The 11,002-nt window shown below is 39.1% G+C and overlaps 1 pseudogene; it reads right to left on the minus strand.

Annotated features, from left to right (window-relative positions):
* Window positions 1–8,496, minus strand: part of LOC120551563 — a 93,753-nt pseudogene extending 85,257 nt beyond the window's left edge.
* Window positions 8,497–11,002: the final 2,506 nt, after the last annotated feature.

Raw genomic sequence — 11,002 nt, forward strand, 5'->3', positions numbered from 1 at the left:
AAGTGCAGGCAGGTGGAGTGGCAGACATGTCCAGGAAATAGTGAGTCCAGTGGAAGGGAAAGGAGTCCAGGGACACAGGAAGGGACCAGGGACATATGGAATGGAACAGGGAAGGAAACCGGAAACAGATTCCTTCAGCTGCAGTTAGCTTTGTTTATAATATCAATAATCGGTTTCCATTAACTACTAATACTCCGTATCGTTATTGGCTCTGTGATCCCCGTATGGGTCGCATCCTGTTTATAATGATGCGCTTCCTGTGATGTCACTGACCTGCGGGGATGTCCGGCCTTGTCGAGTGTCCTGAAGACGTGATGGAACAGAGGACAGCTGGACAGTTGTCATGTTCTGCTCCTCTGTCTGCAGGTACTGGGAGTGGGCGGGTAGGTGGAGCTGGGAGGCTCGTCTGTACCTGGCCATCTGGGCGTGGCTTACAGAAGGCATAAAGAACTGCCCTCCTCTCTCAGCTGGTCCTACTGCATCCATCCACCATTATGTTTTTTGTTTGGTTTGTTGCACCTTACAACACACATCACACCATTCATTCACTCCTACACATGGCAAACACGACTTGATGTCTTCTACATTTACACACCCCACTATTGCATTTATGTTGAGTTAATTTGTGTTATTAGTCTATTTAGTTAAACTACTTTTTGACTAATTTATGTGTGTGTGACCTCCCTTTTGTTGCCGGCCTTGAGCCAGACGGTAACAAATGGGGGCTCGTCCGGGATTGTTAGTACTGGGAAACTGGTAAATGGTGAAATTATAAAAATGTTGCAAGTGTTTCACACAGATCTTTGACTCGCTCTGGTTATTGTTAATGTTAACATGTTTTCCTGTACTGCTAGGCAGGGTTGAGGGCTGGTAAGTCTTTTGGAACCTTTATTCCTGACCGGCATAAGCAATGACTGGCACCCGTTGTCCCCATTGACCATTGTTTTTGTTTTAGTTTGTTATCTTTGTGCAGCAGGTGGTTAGAGCGGTTCCAGGAGCTGCTCGGGTGCACTCCATGGCTGTCTAGGTGATTTTCAGCATGCTGAAATTTAACCAGGTTACTGGCCTTGTGCTTAATTAATCCCGCCGCTAGCCTGCATGAAGACTAGGTTTGAGTGAGAGAGGTAGTATTGGTTAGGCAGTTAGCCAGAGGAATAGGGATCCATAATTAAAGCAGCCTGTCATCTTTGTCTGGTGGTAGTGAAAACATGTTTCTGGTGGTGTTCTTGCCTACCTGTAGAGTGTTGGTACAGTATTTGTTGCTGAGAGAAGGTTCTGTCTGGAAAAATGGCTCCAATTGAGGAATTTGTTCAGTGTCCAAGTGAAGAGTTACTTAATACTTACAAAAAAGAACAGCTCTTTAGAGTGGCTGACCATTACAGTGTAGATCTCTCCAAAAAGTTAAACAAAGATGAGTTGTTGGAAACCTTAAAGGCCAAGTTAGTGGAGCAGGAGGTTATGTCTGTCCTAGTGGAGACTGCTAGTATGCCTGCGGTAGTGACTAATGTGTCTGATGTAAATGGAGACATTAAAGTGTCTAACATGGCTGGACACAAACCAGTGAGAGCCATTAAAAATAATTAAATTATAGTTCTGTTAATAATGGTGATGCAGCCTCAGAATGGGATTAATAGTAGTTTACTTCTTCGCCCGCAGGATTACACCTATATGAAATTATAAGTGTAATACCATATAGGTTACCTGTGATTAAATATGAAACTTATACACTATATTAGAGCTTATATTGTTATTAATATATTAACATGGCACTAAACTGCCTTGCAGTATATATTTAATTCTTAAATCTCAGACTATACTGATATTGCACTATTCCCTCTCTTCAATTGTTGTTGTATATTTTTTGTAAATTTGTAAATTCTATTGTATTGCTATACTGTATACATATCAGTATTTTTTCATATTTCTTACTGTCCTCTGTTTTTTATGTTAAGTGAGTGTTGTACTTTTGAGAGCAAAGATTAACTGGAGTCAAATTCCTTGTTTGTTTATGCAAACCAAAAAAGCCAATAGAGCTGATTGGGATTCTTACACATCGACTTGAGCACCAATCCTCTCTCTTCTGCAGCAGCAGCCTCTGACTCAAGGACAACAGGAGTTTTTCTTTTTTTTAAATATTCATTCATCAGAATCATTTATCATGACAAATGATTCTGATAATTGAATATTAAAAAAATTAAATAAAAACGGATGAAACCCCCTTCAACCATGTTCTGAGTGTTGCCGTTGTATAGCCACCAGAGGGCGCTCTACAACATACCTGTTGGCAACACTTTGATTTTTTCGTTGCTATTGTCTTCTTGTTCAAAGGACTTTAAGTTTCATATATTAAGTTGTATTTTTACACATTTTATTTATCAGAACTTCAATAAATTTTGATGTTCCTCTGTTCTTTTGAGACAATAAAAGAAACTATAATTTTTAAACTGCATTATCATATTATTTTAATGAGGACTCATAAATACAAATAACTAATGTTAAGGAAATCTGTTTGTTTTGTTACGTTGTTTCTGGATTTCTTTAAAAATTACTATATCGGCCAATGTATTGGAATATCGGATTTTTAAATCAAATATTTGCATCGGTATCGGCCTTAAAAATCCTTTATTGGGTCGGGCTCTAACTGGTAATAAGTTGGTGTAGGTGGTGTTTTTATAAATGGTAGTGAAAGAACGCGTTAAATGTAAAAAAAAAAAGACAAAAACATTGAAAAAGAGAGACAAAAGTGTCGATAAAAGAGATAAAAACTTCAGAAAAATTGTTGATTTTCAGGATCGACAAGTACACGGTTTACGGAAGAAAACACAAGGGTTAAATTAAACTTATTGTCGGGTATTGGATAGCCGCTGCCCCAGCAATAGAAGAACAGTTTTAACCCACCTTTGTTCCTTTGCTGTTGGTCCAGGCTTCAAGCGTCGTTGTTTTGAAAATAATAATTAAACCCAAATATGCTACCTAGAAATACATCTTTATGATCCTCCCAACACATTAGAGGCTAATGTTGCATGTGTGAGAATCAGGGAAAATAAACAGTACAGATGGTTACTAAATTATATAAAATAAGATGTTTGGTTTCAACTAAAGCTAGGACTTCAAAAAACCCTCCACACCTGTTTCCAACTTCCTTTATCAATTATACCACACCCAACAATACTAGGGTGGCCAATCTGCCAATCAGTGGCCAGGCTAATCACAATTAGTGGATCAGAACTATAACCAAAATATGAGGAGTCTTAAAATAATAACTATTGTTCTAAACAAAAGGTGTGTGTGTGTGTGTGTGTTACCTGTTAACGGAGAAGACGTCCCCGCGCAGCTTCGCGGGGTTCACCCCTCGTATCGGGTCTTGGTCCCCGAAGAAAGCGGGCGATATGCGGGATGTCCGGGCCGACAGAGGAGCAGGACAGCCGGGTCACAACCAGGTTGAGAGCCGCCACCAGCACGCTGGTTCTGCTCGGTAAACCGGGGGAACATGTCGGCTCTCGGAGCCTCAACAGAACTTCTCTTCCGCATAGACAGTATGTAAACTGGACCAAGAGATCCCGTGTGTGTGGTTGATCAGTAAGCGATATAGTTAAAGACGTCTCTTTTTTTTTTCCGTTGCGGCAGAGCTGTTACTGAGCAGCCTCCAACTGAGCTTGAAGACGTAGATGTGACGGAGCAACCTGTCTGAAAGTGTGAAGTCTTCTGGTAGCGGTGCCGGAGAAATCTCAATCATTCCCAATCTTACAGAGACGGAGAGCGTAGGTATATGTGGGGAGATAACATAGGCACAGGCTAATTACTGGTCACTGAATATGCTAGTTAACATTAGTCATTAAACCCTAAACAGATAATGGAAGTCCAAACTGCCTGTGAGCTTCTCCTGTACTATACGGTAATTCTCTACTGTGTGAAGTGTGTCTGCGTGGTTATGACCCATTGTAGCTTAATTGTTATAAAAACAATTTTTTCAAACAGGGGTAAAACTTTGGAAGCTTACCCCCTTGCTCTTCTGCCATCTGTGTTTGCTTTGTTGATGTTCGGGTTTTAAAGTTTTCTGTTACGAAAAAACATTCCCGGGGGATGTTTTTTTTTTTAAAACAGAGGGTAAGTTATCTAATATTAATACACAATATTATTTGTTTTTGCCAATTTTGCTGCATGCTTGTATAGCTGTGTGTGTGTGGAAGGTTTGTGTGAATGGCTTGTTTGCTATGTCACCTGCCCACCTGTGTGTATGGTGTGCTGATCAGAGGTTAGAAGAGGAAGGAGGAAATTAGGATCTTGGGAAGTCACAGTTTTTCAACTTCAACTGTGTGTACGAGGGATGTTTTTTGGTCTCGTCTGCTTGCTTTTAATATTTCACAGCCTTTTTGTTGTCATAGCCCACAATTTTGTACATCTACTGATCTACCCTCACTTCAACTAGACCACAATTTCCACTAACTGTATATTGACTCTTTACTACATTTCAACATTTATATAGACTGTCTATTTCTATTGTGTTATCAGGATCACTTTCGCATATGCATCGACTTACTTATTCTGCACTTTGTGCTGGCTTTGTAATACCTACTAAATCTGTATTTTGTGTAGGCCTATTGTATTCTGTATTCTTGTATTGAATGTAAAACTGTATTTTTGTCTTGCATGTTTATGCCTTTATTCTTTGCCTGGTCGCCGCAAATGAGAATCTGTTCTCAACAGCCTACCTGGTAAAATAAAGGTAAAAAAAAAAAAAGTAAGTGCTTTTTAAATGCATTTATAAAATAAAGGGTTAACCTTAAGACGTTGACGGGACCTATTGTAATTTTTTGCACCAGCAAGCATTGGAAATGGTTTTCCAAATGCAGGGCATTTTTTGTGGTCAGTTTGCCACTACGATTCTCGTTTTAGGGTATTTTTAGTGTGTAAGCGATATCGGCAACCTTTAACCACAAAAACATTCCCGAGTTTTCCAAAAGACGGTAAATTATCAAAAAGTACAACTTATAATTAACAATAATAGGCAATTAATTACAAAATATGAATATTAACACACAAAGAAAGTTCTTGTGGTATTTTAAGTGTGTATGAGATCGTTATAAAGCATCAGTTTGACTTTATTTAGCTTCAAAAAGCTGGAAACACTTGTGTCATGTTTTCATTAAATATAATAAATATAAATTATAAATATTAAAATTTAAGTTACAATATAATAAATATCCTTTTTGATTCAAAAAAAAAAACACTTCCGGTCCATATTTTCACAATCAAAGCTTTAGCACCAAACGCTTCAATTCACCAAAAGATTTATTTTTAGTATGTGTATTTCTTAAAGTTATATGGGCAGTTAAAGCTGTATATGTTATTATATATTTTACTAAAATTACTTTCAGGAATATTTAAGGATTGTAACTAGTATATTTTCAGCAACATCTATATGATATGTGTGTGTCTGTGTCTCTCTCTGTGTGTGTGTGTGTGTGTGTGTGTGTGTGTGTGTCTGAAAAGAAGGATTTTAAAAGAGCAAAGTTGAAATCATAATTTGAAAATATAAATTCACAAAGAAAATGATTAAAAAGATTACATTTTAAATAAAAAACTACCACTCAATTTTGTTTAAAAGGTTTTTATTTTAAATTTCTCCCTTTTTTTATTGTAATTTACTATAGCCGCCCAACTGGAGACACATCTGACTTCTCTTCCACGTTGCAGCGAGCTGCGACTGCTTTAAACCTCCACAGACGGTAACAAGATTTACTAACATCAGTTGGTTTTCTTGTGCTGGTGCCCAGTTTCAGGAAAATAAGACCTGTTGTGAGATTAAATGCTTAATGAGAGAAAGAGAAAGAAATCAGAAGAGATGAGCTGATATTCTGCTGGACGTTGGTCCTGGAGAACTACTGCACAGGACGGATCTTCATGCTGATGGTCTTCATGGAGTAGTCAACACCTTTAAAACCATACCACTCCACTCCAACACGAGAGATAGTGCTGCCAGCCCCCAAAGATAAACGGCCGCCGATTTTGCATTATAACATCTGTTGTACAACAGAACCCCCCAGGTGTGATCTGGCACAGTTCCTAGCATCATCAGAGTCCTGGTCTTTGTCGAAGGGTGGAGAACTTCTGTCCGTTGTAACCTTCAGGGAGTCTCCTACAGAAACACAACAAGTGTATAATCAGAACATTATGATACAACTAACAATGATATATATTTTTGGAGTGTATTTACTCTAAATACACTCTGTCAGCTATAACACTTTTTTCAGGAAATCCCCCTTACCCTCCATATGTAATAGAATAAACATTTCAGTTGTAAAAATAATTCCAAACCTATTTATCCTATTTACATTTTATTTATTTAAAACATTTTACACTCCACACAAAATAAACCTTACGTTTACATTATACCACGAGCACACTGACAGCTCATGTTTCCAGACAACAAGGTTTTTACTGGAATGTGATTTATTGTGAAGGAACTACAGGAAGTGTTGACTTCAGTCAAAGGTGCTGTAGGTAGGATTGTGACGATCCAGGACTGTGCCAAAAGATTTGATCATCGACAACTTCTCAGTCTCTCCCCCCTTTCTGCTAAAGCCCAAACGTTTTCCTAAGCCCCTCTCCCCACAAGAGAGAGATGTGCACGATAGAGCGCGTCTGAAGAGGGGGGAAGTGGAGGAAACCTATCTGCAATTCGTGTGCGAGGAAGGGGGAGGGGATGACGCTATGAAATGCATGTGCCTGAGCAGTAATTGACACGCAGTTAGACACCCCTCTTGGCCCTGATTGGAGCATCTGAACAGGGAGCTGTGGATTTTTGCATATTGCACTACAGACTGTAGGTGGTGCCAGAGTAGCCGGATTTCTTTTATATTATTACCTGCTTCATGTAGTTCTACTCGAACATAGGGGCAGTTTCAGCAAATATGACCGAAAGTTAGTTTTATAAGGCTTACCTACTGCATCTTTAAAATACTCAATGTCCACCGTCCTCCTTCTGAATCCATGTCACAGTACACCTACACACAAACACAGGTATTAGTTAATGTGATCCTTCAACTATAACTGTATCAAAATGTAACTTTAATCAGTTATAATACCACACGCCCAACCAGAATTAACACATAGGAGACAACGTAGCCTATATTTATTTATTTAGCAGTAACTATTGACCTGTTCAGCACCAACACTGTTGCTCCCTGTGCTGTATTTGGTGCGGAAACATTTTAACTTGACTGGAAAGCTGTTTTCTTTGTTCCTTAATACAAATTGTCTGAAAAATGTGTCTTTCTTTGTGTTTTATTGGACATAACTTGGCTCAACAAGTGATACATTACAACATGGATTTATAGCTAAAGTTTTTAACAATCATCACTTGGTGGCAGGGGCCCCACGAAAGCTCTTGCGCCCCCACTGTGCTGAGAGAGTCTAGTTTCTGCCCCCTGTTAATGTAAACATTAACCTGGTGCATTATAAAAAAAAATGGGTGAGGATTGCTTCTTGCTTTTACAATTTACAGCAGAAGTTCTCTGAGAATCTCTTTTATATGAAAGATAAACTGGTATTGTAACCAAAATTTCCCTAAACTGACTGATATCAAATCAGAAATGTAATTGAATGAAAATATAATTGTGAAATCATAAGTGATACCTAGCCCTGATCTGAAGTTCAACCTGCATCCCAGAGAGGATGAAGTGTACCTGGACAGCAGACGTGGCTCCGATGGGATAGATGGTGTAAACTCCACTGGGGCGGCTGTTGTCCTTGCGGTATATGTCACCGAAGTCTACTGGCAGGACGAGAGGGAAGCAGCTGGTCAACAGTGGAGCCAGCAGGACCAGGACGACTGAAACCAGCTGGAACAGAACAGTTTTTTTTATTTAGTTTATTCAGTTGTTATCGCTCTTAAAGTGGTTACACACCAACCAGACAGCTGACCCTCGGCAGAAAAGCCATGGAAATGATCAGTCGCCGAGGTCCAGAAAACTGCCTGGGGACACACTGAGGCGACACCGACTTGAGAAACGTAATACGTTTTCATAGCAGCAGGCGGTGCTACTCTGTATTGTTGCCCAAGAAATGAAAACCGGCAGCTGATTGGACAAACGTGTCACATGGGTTTGTTTTCTCCGGAAATTCAAAGCCAGACTGTCATGGCGGCTTGTTCAGAATACGATCTCATATTGGACTAAAATAGTTCACTGAAACGTGTTTCTGAAAACATTTTAAGAGAGAAATAGGCCATGCAGTTGCTGAATCTGTCTTCATTTCAGATCCACAAAGGTCAGTTTAAAAGATTTTCATCAGATTTTGAGAGGCTCTAGTCACCTCATTCCGCTTCGCCATTCTCCGGTGAGTCCCCGACTGTTCCCGCGGCGACTGGAACACGTCAGGTCGGCCAAAATGAACGCTGACAACCCCCAGACTGACGTGGGCACGGGACACACCAAACAGACTAGGAGTCACTGACCTCGGCAGACTGGTCCAACGGCCGATAATCGGCCTCATGTGTCCCGGCTAGCTGCACAGCTAGAACCAAAGAGACAACTTTGTAACTTTTCGACTTCAGCAGGGATCTTCAACGATTTTTTTAAACCAAGGAACCCCTTAACTGAAACAGAGACAGAGCAGGGACCCCTACTACATATTGTATACAAGGAAAATGCATATTAAACTAGTCCTAGCGTGTGTATGTGTGTGTGTGTGATTTTGTGTGTGTGTCTCTCTCTGTGTGTGTGTGTGTGTGTGTGTGTGTGTGTGTGTGTGTGTGTGTGTGTGTGTGTGTGTGTGTGTGTGTGTGTGGAAACAGCAAGATGCAAGAAGAAAAATGTCTAATGAGGAGAAACACATTTATAGTGTGTACAGCTGCAAAGATTAATCAATTAATCAGTTTGATTAATTTAAAAACAGTGAAACTTCTTTGATGTCAGCTTGTTAAATGTGAATATTTTCTACAACTAATCTAGAAAATAATCCACAAATTATTCTTCGTGAAAATAATCATAATTCGCAGCCTTACTAGTGTGTGAATGTTTAAAGGATGTAATAACATCATTTAAAGTGTGATCACGAACATAAATGATGGTTAAGGTTAACATTAGACTAATATGAATCATGTAGCTGCTATAGTTCAGGTCAGGTCAGGGGAAGTGACTGATAAAAAATAACACATCTGTGTGTGGTGTGTAGTTCTCATGCACACAGCTGAGCAGCTGTTGCTTCACATGGGTACAGTATGTGTGTGTGTGTGTGTTTTTTTTTTTTTGTGTGTGTGTGTGTGTGTTTGTTGTGTATGTGTTTGTGGGCCTAACAGGGAATGGAATGTGAGGAATGGATAAACAATGCAATGGTAAGGAATGGAATGGAATGATATAAATAATGGATGGATGGATAAAAGAAGATGGAAAAAGGAATCTGGATGGAATGGATGGACAAACTATTGTGTTTTCCATAACAATGTTAGGGAGTAAATCTACTGAAATGGCCACCACACCATAACAGAGGAGTGAGATGCATCAGATGAGAAAGCAGAGGTTTAGTCGCGTATTTCATGGCTGTAAAAAAAACAATGTCCATCTGTAAGTCTTTGCCAAATGCAAACCAGTACAATAAATTGTTTGGCAGGGTATATCCCTTTTTTCCCATATCATTTTGGAGGAGTTAGTTAGGTTATTTGTGACCCAACTCCTGGGTTAAAGAGGGACCAACTAATTTCTGGGTTATTTCAACACAGAAAATGGGGTTGTTCTTTTGACCCAGAAGTTGGGTTATATAAACTAAAATGTGGGTTATTTTTAACCAAATATTTGGGTCAGGTATTTAACCCAGAAGTTGGATTATATTAACTACACTGTTGGGTTATTTTAACCCAACATTTGGGTCAAGTATTTAACCCAGAAGTTGGGTCAACAAGAGTAACCCAATTTTTTGTGGATGAAATAACCCAGAAATAGTTGGTCCCTTTTTAACCTAGGAGTTGGGTCAAAAAATAACCCGACCCAGGAGTTTTAGTGTGTAGGAGTAAAGTATTAGCAACTGATGATTGAGCTAAAAAACTCAATCACAGCAGAAATTAAGGACTTCAGAGCAGAATTCAAAACTGGAAACTGAAAGAGATATGAAGAAAATATTAACAACAAACTACTGAGTTTAGGCAGAAAACAGAGAAAACAAAACCAGGAAAGACAAAAATCAGGGCCCGGCTCTAGCACATTCACCATTTTTAGTAACTAGTGGTTATGACATTGTCGTCCATCCTGTCGTTTGGGAAAGGTGAAATCTGGATTGGTATGATATGGTCCCTCTAACGACTAATTCAATGGATATCAGAACTTATTGTAGAGGATAGGGGTCTGCAGGATGTAGATGGTAGAAGCGGGGCCGTTGTGGTGTCTGTTGCTTCTTCACTTGAAGGCAAATACATACAATTGATGTTAATCTTTTAATACAGAGACATGATGGCAATAGGCAATACACTGACAAATTTTCTCTCTTGTTCATATGTTGAGATTTATCACTGATCTTGTGACTCATAATACGACAGGCAGTAAATACTAAATGATCTAAATCATAAATAAGTGGTGTTTAATGGAGTGAACAATTATTAAAACATTTGAAATTGGCATTAGGTGTAAATAAATCATTGTTTTGTAAGCTTTTAAGTGTAAATTAAAAATAAAGATTATTAAATAGACTTACCTGCTGCAGGCTCTGTGTATCACTGGTTGCTGTGCTAGGTGTGATCCTAGATGGCCCTTCACCTGCAGCTGTATTCAAGCACAGAGTATAACCAAATCAGTGGAGTTCAATAAAATGAGTGAAATGATTGAGAATGAGGTTGAAAGTCGAAGTTTTACAATTAATGGAAGTGTGAGGTCATATTTTGAGTGTATTTATATAATCTTGAACTATAACAGATGATTATAGCTTTATTAATATGCATTTATAGCCCACTACTACTTCTTCTAAGTGTGGCCAGAGGGAGCTGACTCTGCACTTCAGCAGCGTTTTGGTA

The sequence above is a fragment of the Perca fluviatilis genome, chromosome 21, assembly GCF_010015445.1.
Source record: "Perca fluviatilis chromosome 21, GENO_Pfluv_1.0, whole genome shotgun sequence".
Taxonomy (NCBI): domain Eukaryota; kingdom Metazoa; phylum Chordata; class Actinopteri; order Perciformes; family Percidae; genus Perca; species Perca fluviatilis.